Here is a 14,488-nt window from a genome sequence, read left to right as displayed (position 1 = left end):
TAATTCTCAAGTTCAAAGAGCTTTCTGGTATTTATTGTTATTTATACCAAATCCTGAAAAAATACATATAATAATAGTTTGTTTAATACATTTCATAATTAAAAACACTTTGTCATCATTTTCCATTTAAATTTTATAATATGATAAAATTATGATAAATTTTTACTCCTGAGGTTAAAAAAAACCTGACAGATTTTAAGATCTGCTCAATCCAATGCATCCAACTGAGTGGCAGGACCAAAGCTAAAATTCGGGGTTTCAGACCCCTGGGTTTTTATTGTTAGACTTCTGTGGCTCCTGAAGGTTAACAGCCTCAGGAAAGGTAAATACACCAGCCCTGAGCTGAGTAAACCTAGAAGCTGTCTTCTGTGTGACAGAGACCAAGCCACATGCACCTGACCTTCCTTGTTCTCACAGGAATGGGCAAAAATAAGAGGATTTTTTAAAATACTTTTTAAATTTTAATTATATTCACATGTGAGGATATGTGCACCTGAATCTAAGTGTCTTCGGAGCCCTAGGATTCCCTAGAAGCGGAGGTACAGGCAGTTGTGAGCTGCCAGTGTGAGCCACATTGGTGCCAGGAACCAGACTCCAATCCTCTGCAAGAACAGTACACACTTTTAGTGATGAGCTGTCTCTCAGTCCCGCCCGCATTAAAAGTTCTTGTAATTGCAAGAGTAACTTCTGGTACTTCCCCTCTTATGAAATGCAAGCCCAGCACTTGGTGTGGTGGCGCACGCCTTTATTCCCAGCACTTAGGAAGCAGAAGCAGGCAGATCTCTGTGAGTTTGAGGCCAGCCTGGTCTACAGAGAGAGTTCTTGGATAACTGAGGCTACACAAAGAAACCTTGCCTCAAAAAGCCGTGAAAGGAAGGAAGGAAAGAAGGAAGGAAGGAAGGAAGGAAGGAAGGAAGGAAGGAAGGAAGGAAGGAAGGAAGGAAGGAAGGAAGGAAGGAAGGGGAAGGGAAGGGAAGGGAAGGGAAGGGAAGGGAAGGGAAGGGAAGGGAAGGGAAGGGAAGGGAAGGAAGGAAGGAAGGAAGGAAGGAAGGAAGGAAGGAAGGAAGGGAGATGCAAGCCCTGTACAGCCCAAAAATTATTTGTTTCAATAAGAAAACTAAAGGAGAAAATGGAAATGAAATCCAAAAGTCTACACGACCCAAGTGCTGGGAAAGGCCAATTCTGTGTGGTGAGCAGAGCCCTTCTCCAGGAAAGATGGTCCTGTTGTAATTATTAAGCTCTGGTCTTCTTTAGGATAGTTGGTCTGCAGAAAAGAGATCTAGCACCATTCCATGAAATGTTTTTTCCTTTTCTGGGAGTATGGAAATGGGAGAAGAAATGACTTCTCTTCCTGCTCCGGTTCCTAGGTGGGAAATTCTGTCTGTTGGTAAGAAGACATTTCTCCTGTACAGGGTGAAATGTAACTTCAGTTTGTGTAACTGTTGAGACTTTGAAATGCTCCCCTAAGGTAACACTGCAGGTCTTAAACCAGCTCTAGGAATAAAGAGTTTTCAGAAAATATCATTGCAGAGGTAGCTAGAGCTAGAGTATAAATTTTACACATGATCTGTTGTAGCATGAACTCTAAATGGTCTAATTACATCAGGCCATTTGAGGAATTTTCATTAGAAAAGGTTAACAAATAGGGAATTGAACTGTAGTTGTGGCCTACAGTTGTCTTATATGACTTTTTTTACTTTATGGGACTTGTTCTTAAAAAGTCAGTTCATGTGCATTCTGATACAAATCATTGGCTCTGCTTCCAGTTTAGTTAATACATAATGAAGATGCCAAGTAAGCCTGAGAATAAAGGTCAGAGGGAGGAAGTTCCATATTAGGCATACATATGACCAGTGTTAACCTAAAATAACTATGTATCATCTTGAAGATTAACTGTAAAGAACAAGACAACCAGACAATTATCCTTTTGTTAACTTAAAATGCAAACATGAGTGTTACAGTAAGACCTACTGAGAACTAACCAGGGCTTAGCATATCTATCAACTTATAAAATGCCCGTAACCCTAAAACTTACCCAAACATTTAAAAACTAAATTATTTGAGAATGCATGGAGGAACAGACTTTATATACAGTCAGTGTTGCAATGAGAAGAGAAAGGTACAGTCCTTTATGGACACCACCAGAAGCTTCTAGAATGCCTCCCAAAGAGGCCTGCTTGGGTCATCTGCCCCACACCGAAGCCACTTTCAAATCCCAAACCCACAGACACTGTGTGAGATAAATCTGCATACCTGGTTTTAGACAGTGTTGGAGGTGTTGCCTGGTGAAGCATAAATACTACACCATGGTGTATGTGATGGTTCAGCTTGACTGTCCACTTGGTTGACTTGAGAACTATCTAGGAGATTAGGAAACGTGTCCAGGAGTTCATGTGATTCCATAGTCTGCTGAAGGATCTGACCTAAAGAGTTCTTTAACCCATTGGTGGGATCAAAACCTGAGGAGACTCTTAGGAGGTGATGGAGCTGTGATGGTGGGGCCATATCCTGTTACTTCTTCCTAGGCACCATGATGTCAGTTGTTCTGTCCTGTCCTGGAAACAGAACTAAATAAAACTTTACTCATTTTCTGTTGTTTATGCTAGATGTTCTGTGACAGCCACGAGAAGACTAACACAGTGCAGTTTTTAAAAGCCATGGAGTAGACATCACGAGGAACCCTGTTCAGTAAGCACTTGAGAATGTTAATATAAAACACAGGCAAGAATATGTATGCAAGTTATATTGAACACCCGCCCCTCCAAATCAGAGCATATTACATGAGCTTTTTTTCCTAGGGAGATATAGTGATCTATAGCAGAGGAGACAGACCCCAAATATTCCTGTACGTTGTTGGAAACAATGATCTAAGTATTAATGATTAGGGGGTTACATGTTAAGTGTTCTTCCTAAGAGACCTGCTGTTAGCTCTTTCAGGGAGCCTACAGCCCTGTACCTCAGATCCTGTAATCCCCTTGCCATAAGACTCTTCCATTTTATAATTGCTCTTCTGCATGTCTCTGAGCTTTGCTGGTCTTCAGACCCTACCTTGTGCAGATAGAGGTAGTGTAATACTGACTGTCCTTAAAGAAGACTGAGACTACAAGAGGAAAGTGACTGGCCAATGCCAACAGAAAGCAAACCAGGACAGATGTTGGTGCCAGAGAGTGGAATACTGCTATGATGGACCTAACCATGTTGATTGGGGGGAGAATAATGGACGAATCCATCAGATTGGCCTGTAGGCATGTCTGTGGGGGCATTTCCTTGATTAATAATTGATATGGGAGCCCACTATAGTCACTGCTATCTCTTGGAAGTATTATATAAGGAAAGTGGCTGAGCAAGCGAAGGGGGGGGGGTCAGGAGAGACAGTAAGCAACAAATCTCCATGGTCTCTGCTTCAGTTCCTGTCTCCAGGTTCCTGCCTTAAGTTCCTGTCTTGGTTGCCAGGTGTGGTGGTGCACATCTTTAATCCCAGCATTCAGGAAGCAGAGGCAGGTGGATCTCTGTGAGTTCAAGGCCAGCCTAGTCTACCAGATGAGTTCCAGAATAGCCAGGGATGCACAGAGAAACCATGCCTTGAAAAACAAAAAACAAAAACAAACAAACAAAAAATGTCCTGTCTTTGCTTCCCTCAATGAAGGACTGCAATCTGTAAGCCAAACAAATCCTTTCTCCCCCAGGTTGGTTTTGGTCACTGATGTTTCACAGTAATAGAAAGCAAGCTAGAATAGGATTGAAAACTTGGTGTGGTGTTCTTTTTGCTACTCTACTTTAAAATATGATATAATGGAAGGGTAGGGAAGGTAGTCTTACATGGTTACTTTCAAGGATTGAGTAGTCTATGTACACACAGCTTCTGATGCATTTCTTCAGAGTAATAGTCTTTCTTCTCGATTTTTTTCCTCTTTCAGCATTCCTATACAGACTTACTTCTTTTAGGAACATGCATTTCACTCAGTGGTAAGGGCAGGATTCAGTGCAGTACATGGAACTTACATGCTTGACAAAGCTCTTTAAAAATCTGGATGTGAGGAAGGAGGTGGCTCTCCACTGCTTTTTCCTTAAGAATCATTCTTGAATGGTTTGGGGCCAATGCCTAAAATTCTTCTTAGCTTACAGTGCTGAGACTTATCTGAGAAGCAAGTGTTGTTTCTCACAGTTACCAACAGAAAGGCCAGACACTCAGTCCTCTTGTTCAGAGTGGCGCGTTTCCCTGGCACCCTCTGGTCTCCAGACTCACGCAGTTGGTCAGTGGCGAGGGGAGAGTCCCTGGGTGCTTAAGAGCCCTCTGCATGTGTCAGGGACCAATGAAGCCCTCTGCGTGTATCAGGGACCAATGATGACATGCCTTCTCAGACAAGTCCGTCAAAGCTCAGCAAACTTGTACAGATGGTAATAAATGATTATGACCTTTATTTTTATAATCTATATAAAACAAAGCTTTCAAATGTTATAAAGTAGAGTAATCCCTGTAACCTGCAGAGCAATAATTCTGCCTGCCTCTTTCCTCCTAAGAAGTGGCTTTCATATTTGGAAAACCAAAATAACCCACACTAAATATGGGGCTATAGAAATTAAACAAAGGAAAGTATTTTAGTCATATTTTTTCTCTGACCAGATTTACCACATTTCATTATTTTTCTGCCTACCATTGCTTTGCAGTCCCTGCGGAAATAATGAGATGAAATTGAGAAGAGCAACAGAATGCAGGAAATCCGATACCCCAGGTTGCAAATACCCAATCAGGTCACACAATGATTAAATTTAGCTCTTGTTAACCTGATTTCAAGTGCAGCTCAATTCTGAGGGATGATGAGAAACAGAATGTTTGTTCCACATTATCAGAAAATATTTTCATCAGAACACATGGCTTTGACTTTCCCTGCCTGGCAGAACATCAGCCTGACACAGGCAGGGTCTCCGTTCAGGGATCACCGGAGGGGCCATCTGTTGTGTCAGCCAAGGAGAACATTAACCAGCAATCCTTGCTGCTCTTCTCTCTCTCTACACACACACACACACACACACACACACACACACACGCGCTTACCATCTCTACCTGTCCTGCCTGGGAAGGCACTATGGCCACCTGATGCTGGCAACCATGGCATTCTTGACAGGCAGCCTTATCCTTGATGTAGAGAAACTGCTGGAGTCCAGAGGGAGGACTTTGAGACAATCAGAGGTGGTTCTCTAACAAGGCTGTGTAATTCCCAAGGGATGGGGATGGGGGATAAGAAATGGGGATTTCCAAATCAATCTGTTTTACTGGATTTGATTCATCAGTGATTTTGCTGGCAGCATGGAGATGGGCCAGAGGACTTCTCAACATCTCTCCAAGCTACCTGGTGTGTACTGTGTGGCAGAGTGTTAGAGAAGAAAGTGACCTTCCTCACAAAAATCCAGCTCCCGTAATTAACTAGGAGGCAACTGAGGGGTGGGGTTTCATGCTAACTGTGAAAATAGATATTCCTCCAGAGTCTCATTTTGCTCTCTTAAAAAACTAACCCTTTTGTTGTGAGAACAATCAAGGACTTAAAGAAGTTTATGTATATACAATTTAAAGAATAATGTGTATTACAACTCATCAAATGATAGTGAGTGATAATGAGAAATAGATATGAACAAATTAGGAATAATAACAGTGAATAACCTGTAGCAGGAATCTTAGAAGGTCTTATTAATAAAATCAAACCTGAGGCCAGTTATTGGGGTGAATGCTGGAAGATCAGTGAAGCAGAACAAGTCACAGCCACCTCACCTCACCAGTTCCTCAGCTGATCCTGTTTCCTCAGACTGGAAGCCTCTGAGTCCTCATCCAGAATGAATCTCAGCTAAACTGTGCTGCTCGAAAGCCTGAAAGCTTAACCAGCCAAAATGCTTCTAGTTCCAGATCCTCACGCCTTATATACCTTTCTGCTATCTGCCATCACTCCCTGAGATTAAAGGCTCACTTCTTGGGATTAAAGGCGTGTGTCACCACGCCTGACTGTTTCCAATGTGGCCTTGAACTCACAGAGATCCAGAGGGATTTCTGCCTCTGGAATGCTAGGATTAAAGGTGTGAGTTCCACCATTTTCTAGCCTCTGTATCTAGTGGCTTTTCTGTTCTTTGACCCCAGATAAGTTTATTAGGGTGCACAATATTTTGGGGAACACAATACCACCACAATAACCTATCCAGGTTACGTATGAGACAACCCCACCGGAACTTCAGATAGTTCCTCAGAGCCTCCCCAACAGCCACTCTCTTGAGACCATGGGAAAAGCAAGGTACGGATGCCTGAGGATTCCAATGTGGTCCAGCAGGTGGATGGTGACATCGTTCATAGAAACAGCAAACTCAAATCTCCATTTGGTGAATAGAGTAGGGAAGGAATGTCATATCCTGATGTGTTTGTTCTTGCACAGATCAAATCTGTGTTACTTACAGCTCACTGAAGAAGGAAGTATTTGGGCTCATGGAACATCCTGTTCACAGCAGGTTCAGTACATTCATCCCGCTCCACTGCTCCCTCAGGGGGCTCAGCTGCTATGAGCTGGTGACCCCTTCCCTGCACAGCCATACGCTTTGGAAGAAAAGTATTCCTGGAGCTGGTAAAATGGTGCAGCATTTAAAAACACCCACTGGGAAAGCCCGACAACCTGAGTTCCATCACTGAAACCCCCTGTGGAAGGAGACGACAACCAACTTCTGCAGGGTGTCCTCTGATTTCCACACAGGTGCTGTGGCATGTATGCAAACTCACAGACAGACAAACACAGAGAGAAAGACACACACATGTGTATGTATGATAACTATTAATTTAAAAAAAAATCCTTCATGGAAATCTGCACAAGAGTCTCCAAGAATTTTAATGTACGGCCAGGCATCCATCCATTTCCCAAGGTCTGCATTGCTTCTTTTAAAGTACTAGATCAGGTGAAACACCGACCGTGTATGGACACTGCCCTGCCCTGGGCCCAAGGCCTCCTTCCCTAGCCCTGCCCACACCTGACTGTGCCTCTGTTTTGCCTTCCCTATTTCAATTCTCATTTTTCAATATTCCCACTCTTTCTTTTTTGAGTCAACTTTTCCAGTGGAGAGAAGCTATGTAGCCTGTGTCTCCCAAAGTCCAGGGATCTCTTTTTAGGGTCAGCCAGGAGGTTCTATGCACCGTCTCCACAGACATAAACAATGAAATAAGATAAGCAATGAAGTGAAATTGATCTAAAAGTTGAAGGCTCACAGTCTGAGAACTGCAGCTCTGACTGCAGGAATTGCAGCCATGCTGCTACTGTGCAAAGATGTTTAGGCCTAAAATCTGGGGTCCTGAGAAAACTCCTCCCCCGTCAGCATGGTCCCTTTAAAGAAAGAACAAGGGTCTCAAGTTCAAACCTAAGCCCCTATCTTTACGAAGCAAGACACTACCACAAATTAAAGTCTTTCTTCACTGAAGACATATCTATGTAAATCTTGGCATCTGGTATCACCCTGGGTCATAGTTTGTTGCTATTGTTTGATGGAGAAGAAAAAAACCACATGTTGATCTGGGAACATGAGCTAGATGATGTGTAGTTTACTTTGCTCTCTTTAAGTAGTTGGAAATGTCTATTTAATAAGTAGTTAAAAATAACCCGAGTCCCAGGGGTGCTTATTGCTGTGTACTGCTAGCCCCAGGCCCCTCTGCCTTCTGACCTGTGCCAGCTTCTAGAAAGGGGTCATTCAAGTCAGATCTCAACACATCGGAATGGTAAGCCTGAGACGCTATGGTCCTAGTCTCACCACAGCTGTGTTGCAACACTATTTAATCATGTTGTGTAATCGGCAACTTCAGCCATGCTGTGAGCAAACAGTCAAAGCCACAGTTGATGGAAATACAGCGGAGAAATCCTGAAGTCTGTCTGGACATGACATGGTTACCGCTCCCATCAACTCACGGCAGCCGTAATTACCCGCCAGCCAAAATTTCAGCATGGATGGGAAGGAGCCCTGGAGGCCCCGCCCCTTTGGGGGGAACTATTGGCAGCTAATGGCTGCTGAGGGAAGGACAGTCACTCTCCTTTAGAGAAGTGGCTGCCGGTAGGCTGCTCATGGCCCAGGAAGTGGCCACACACCAGTGAGCAGATGGACAGCACTAATTGTACTCGGTGAGTTATTAATAACAATAAAAAGGGGTATGAAGTTAGGAGGAAGACAGGCTAAGGAGGCAGTAGGGGGAGATGGAGGGAGGGAGAGGTGGATGAATATAGTCAAAACACATTGAATAAATATCCGGAACTTTGAAAGAATAAAAGTATATATATTAAAAAAATTTAAATACTGAAGTCTGTAGCTTAAATTCCTATAAATCCTTAAAGTCTCCAATTTTAAGCAACTTGGTAATATTTTAAAAGAAGAAACAGTAATTTTTGTCACTGAGAATGCCATAGTTTGAAATAGGAGGTGGGATGAATTAGGAGCAGCTGTTGAGCAAGTGTAGCAGTCATTGGGTAGTCTGCAACAGTTTAACCTAAAACAGCCTGGAAGCCCTTCCCGTTCTCTTTTGAAGTGCATTTCTTTTTTGGATACTAAAACCATGCTCTCTACCACTTAGCTGGGAATTCACAGCCACTTGTGTCCCATGTCTGGAATATCACATGTACATCTCTGTCAACATCTTGGAAAGTTCTGTGGTAGTGATGCCCTTGTGTTCCATTTCTCCATCCAGCTGCAGCTTTGAATCCCACACTTGGTCATTTAGCCTCAGGCTGATGAGAAGAAATGTTATTCCACTCTCAATATTGCTAAAGAATGTAGTAACCTCCACATGCATGACGTGGCCAAGACAGGGCAATGACAATTCACCTTCTCTCTGCATTCTCTCCATACCTTTTACTCCATGTGAACTGTTGGCACAGCTCCTGTGTGACCAGCCACCAGATTTGCCCTGATACAGCCAAAATCCCATAAGACTCTTATACAAGTTTTCTAAAATAAGGTCACTTATAAATGTCACTGTTTACCACACATGTGGTTCAGAGTTCTTACTTTTCAACAGCATTGTGGTTTGGAAGTTTCCACTGGCTTTCCTTTACACACTCCCTCATATTCTCAAAGTGGATTTAGGAGACTTTACTGTGTGTGTAAGGCAAGCATTGAAACTGATGGATAGTTTTATCTAAAATGATTGCATGGGAAGAAATCCACAAATGAACATAATAGAAGGAAGCAATGGGAGGTGGAGGGGAGAACAGATGGGACCAGCAAAGCATCTGTTGAGGCAATGTAGAGTCTCCCACCAAATTGTTAGCTGTACTGAATGAAGTCCAGAGACCCTGGGTAAGAGACACCATGGATTGTGTCTTCTGCCCATTGCCCACTAAGAGTTACAGGGCTTCAGGGTTGCTGAGGTACAGTTTCTATAACCTAGAGTTACCAAAAGATGTGTTCCATTCTACAGGACCCAAGGAATAAATATATATAGAACTCAATAGACATATTAAATAAATAAATATATAAAGAATTCAAGAAACTAGACATCAAAATATCAAATAATCTAATTAAAAAATAGGGTGCAGATCTAAACAGAGAATTATCAACAGAAGAATCTCAAATGGCCAAAAGACATTTAAGGAAGTGTTCAACATCCTTAGCCATGAGGGAAATGCAAATCAAAATGACTCTGAGATACTATTTTACCATTTTATGCCTGTCAGAATGGCTAAGATAAAAAACACTGATAACAGCTTATGTTGGAAAGGATGTAGAGCAAGGGGAACACTCCTCCATTGCTGGTGGGAGTGCAAACTTATACAGCCACTCTAGTAATCAGTATGGTGGTGTCTCAGAAAACTGGGAATCAAGCTACCTCAAGACCCAGCAATACCACTCTTGGGCATATGCACAAAAGATGCTCAACCACATCACAAGGACATTTGCTCAACTATGTTCATAGCAGCATTATTTGTAATAGCCAGAACCTGGAAACAACCTAGATGCTCCTCAACTGAAGAATGGATAAAAAAAATATGGTATATTTACACAATGGAGTATTACACAGCGGTAAAAAAATGTTATCATGGAATTTGTAGGCAAATGGATGGAACTAGAAGAAATCATCCTGAGTGAGGTAACCCAGACTCGGAAAGACAAACAGGGTATGTACTCACTCATAACTGAATATTAGATGCAAAACAAAGTATAAACAGGCTACAATCCACACCCCCAGAGAAGATAGGTAGAGAAGAAGACCCTAAGAGGGGACACACATGGATTTGCTCCAGGAAGGGGAAAGGGGGAAGACTTCCTGGTTATACTGGGAGCGTGGAGTACAATGGAGAGGATGGGGGATGGGAATATGAGGGTTCAAGATGGCAGAGTTGGGGGAGGGACAGAGAGGGAAAGCAATGAAAGAGATAAATCTAGTGCTAGAGAAATCCCCAGGAACCCACAAGGAGGTCCCTAGTTGAGACTCAGCAATGGTGGAGAGGATGCTTATACTAGCCTTTCCCTGCACTCAGATTGGTGACTACCCTAATTGTCATCATAGAACCTACATACACCCAGTGACTGATGGAAGCAGATGCAGAGACCCACAGCCAAGCACTTGGCCAAGATCCTCAAGTTCAATTGAAGAGAGGAAAGAGGAATTATAGGAACAAGGTGTGGGGGCGGGGGTAAGATCATAATGGGAAAAACCACAGAGACAGCTGACCCAAGCTAGTGGGAGCTCAGGGACTCTGAACTGACAGCTTGGGAGCTTGCATGGGGCCGAACTAGGCTCTCTGAATGAGGGTTATAGTTGCATGGCTTGATATGTTTGTGGGTCCTCTGGCAATAGGACTAGGACTTACTCTGGGTACATGAACTGGCTTTTTAGAGCCCATTTCCTATGATGGGATGCCTTACTCAGCCTTGATGCAATGGGAAGGGGCTTGGCCCTGCCCCAAAGTGGTATGCCAGCCTGTGTTGACTACCCAAGGGAGGCCTTACCCGCTATGAGGAGTGGATGGGGGTGGGATGCGGGTTTGGTGTGGGGGTGTGGGGAAAGGGAGAAGGGGGAGGAGGTAAAAAAAAAAAAAAGATAACAAACTGTGCTGAGCCAAACAATAGAATGGGGCTTTGATGAGGCTTTGCTTTTCATAGTAAATGATGGAGGAAACGTACATTTTGAGTCTCTCTTCCCAAACTAATGCCTTCATTTCACACATCTGCTGCCCTTTCCTCCAGATGAAAGAAAAACAGACATCCTCATTCTGAAAATAAGAGACGGTAAGGGAGAAAAGGAACGCAGATGTTTTCCAGCAATGGAATCTAACATCAGGTCACCAGATACCTCCACTCTCCCATCCTGACTTATTCAACAAGTATCAATAAGTACCACTGTGTCCAGAGTCCTTTGAATGTTGGCTTATTATGGAATCATGAGTTTCAGGTAAGAATGAGCCCAAAATACATGTAATCCAGAGAGCCCTAAACAGAGGCCTTCCTGAAATCTGGGCAAAACCCAAAACAAAACAACAAAAAACAAACAAACAATCCTGAGATTTGAATGAGCTACAAGTCTGGTGTTTCCTTCCAGTGGCTGAAAGCACTGTTAGTTGTCTAAAGCCATGGGCAGGTTGGAGCCTTTTCCAGCTGTGTCCAAGTGTGTCCAGATGTCTACTGCTGTCATCTTTCAAGTCTTCCAACCCTAGAAACAGTGGCACTGTTGGTTCAGGAAGACATTGCATGTAATTATGTTCACTACTGAAGCCTCCACCCAGGACCTCTGTGTTCTCCTTTGTCTGTCGTGATGACGGGCTGTGGAGCATCAGAATCGGTCATATATTGCATCTCTGACCAGACTCAGTTTCACTTGACCAAAGAAATAAATGTGAGTTTTTTGCCTTCGGAACTATTTAGACAGAGGGCTGGCTATTTGCATCTTGTGAAAAAAGTCATGTGAAAGCAGCTTCCTGGAGAGATTAAATGCAAACAGAGTGGAACTCTCAGTTTAGTAGACTAGAAACAAAGAAATGTTGCTTTCAGGCTCTGTTCAAGACAAGGTTTGGGCACCTGGGATTCAAGTAATAAAACATCTCCAAGTCTTTCTTTCTTAGACTGAACACTCGGGGGCCAGGATTTCCATGTATTTGGGGAAAGAAAGATTAGAAATAGTAGTGTGTCTTTCACTTCAGGAACCCAGGCCAGTGGCAGATTGGCAGACTGCTGGCTTGTTGCTATATAGACATACACACACACACACACACACACACACACACACACACACACACACACCATCATGTTGTCCAGTCCGGCCCTTTCTCACTGATTGGCAAACTTCTTTATTACATTTAAGTCAATTTCCATAACTTTGAGTCACTCTAAGTGTTTAGAGAGTTTCATCTGGGCTCTTTAAGACTTAAGACATTCACATGATATGATGCAAATCTCCCGTTTGAGTCCTTACATTTTCACCATTACAACTTGAGCTTTTGGGGCCCTGAGATTTTTGAGTTGAATATGTTGAGGGGAAGAGGGGGCGAGTAATGACTTCTCCCATTGCTCTCCTCTCCTGGGACACCCCGGGATAGGCTGACCCTGGCTGAGATGCTGGTCTGGAGCATTGATATGCACATGATTGAGCAACAATTTTGTCCTACCCACAGTCCACTGGGGCTTTGCACCCAGCTTCCAGGGAGGTCGGGCACACTTGCTGGCTCTGCAGGCCCTCTCTGTAGGGCTAGAACTCTGTGACCACATTCCTTGTCCCATCCTGGTTGTCCTTTCACATCATACTCAAACTCTTTGCTCATGGCTCTGCTTCAGGGCAACAGGCATCAATCTCATTTAACATCTGTGTTAAACAGACATCCAGTGGGGAAGGACATGGTGTACCCTGTTCCTGCGGACACTGGGGACTTTCTAGGGGACCCATTGGTCTTCTATCATTTGACTTTAGGGAAACAGCAGAATATCTCTTCCTCACCAATAGGGAGCAAGGAGTGTGCGCCGACTCTGAAAAGGTCGTACAGTCTTCCCTCAGTCACCTGTCATAGCAGGAGCTCACCAACCGCGCTGACAAGGGTCTCAGTCCCAGGCGTGGAGCTGCCCCGAAAGCTGTGGTTCCGGGGTCGGAGTGCAATTCTGAGACCCTCACTTCTTGTCTTCAAGGCCATCAGTATTAGCAACTTCTTAGGATCCCTTCAGCTTCTGTCACATGTATTTCTATGAGTAAATGTAAATCTATTGATGGAATCTATCACGTATGAGGGGCCTACCCACCTAGTACACTGCTCCTCACTCTTCAGAGTTTGGGGAGGCCTGCCTCTTCCTGAGGCTCCACTGATGTGCTGGCGAGTTTTGTCAGCTTGACACAAGCTAGAGTCTTCTGAGAGCCGGGAGCCTTGTGAGTCCAAAACAGCAACAATATACCTTGCAGGTTAAGGGTTCTGTTTGCAGTTAAGACAATTAAGAATAATTTCCTGTTTGTCCTGTGTTAATTCCTTGCAAGTTAAGGTTTCTATTTGGAGTAAGAATGAATTCCTGTTTCTTAGATCTGAGGTTAACTACTTACAACCCCATTCACGTGATGTAATCCTTACCCTTGTTCCTCCCCTTCCATTGCATCTTTCTAACAATGTGTAACAGCCAACTCTCTCACCCCTGTGAACACCTTATCTCTCCTATAAAAGGGACTTCAAGAGGCCAGCAGGGGCTGCTCTCTCAAGTGCCAACTTAGGGCGAAACAACCGGCCAGCCACACAGCTTGCTTTAATTAGACAGCCATGGATTTGGTCTTTTCTCCTTGAGATTCTCAGACTTAACAGCTTCAATTGAGAAAATACCTCCATAAGATAGGGCAGTAGGCAAACCTGTAGGGTATTTTCTTAGTGATTGATGGGGGAGGGCCCAGCCCATTGTGGGTGTCACCATCCCTGGGCTGGTGTTTCTGGGTTCTATAAGAGAGCAGGCTGAGCAAGCCATGAAGAGCAGCCAGTAAGCAGCACCCCTCCATGGCCTCTGCCTCAGTTCCTGCCTCCAGGTTCCTGCGCTGCTTGAGTTCCTGCCCTGACTTCCTTCAGTGATGAACAGCAATATGGAAGTACAAGACAAACTCTTTCCTCCCCAGGTTGTTTTGGGTCATGGTGTCCCATCAGCAGCAACCCTAATTAAGACAACCGAATAGGGTATCATCTGGCTGCCACGATCGCCTCTCTGGTGGACACACAGTTGGTTTGAACTTTGCTTGTTGCCTGCTGTCCCCAACACTGCTGTGTGCCGTCCTCTGCTTGCAGCATAGATAAAACTCAAAGGGATTTCCAGTCATATTGGCTGTATCAGGATCCCTATTAGGGCACTTTAACCATCCCCACACTGGGACCCCATCCTAGCTAGTTCCTTCCACTCTCCAGGAGTGGATTCAGGACTCTACATTGACTTGAAAACTCATGGGAGACCCCAAAGAATGGCCAAAGTTTCTAACCTCAAAGACTGCCAACAGGAGCAGAAAAATCAAACTGGAGGTGGGCACTGGCCT

This window comes from Peromyscus leucopus, chromosome 19 (assembly GCF_004664715.2).
Source record: "Peromyscus leucopus breed LL Stock chromosome 19, UCI_PerLeu_2.1, whole genome shotgun sequence".
NCBI lineage: Eukaryota > Metazoa > Chordata > Mammalia > Rodentia > Cricetidae > Peromyscus > Peromyscus leucopus.
The sequence above is the reverse complement of the archived record's forward strand: the minus strand, read 5'-3'. Positions refer to the sequence as shown.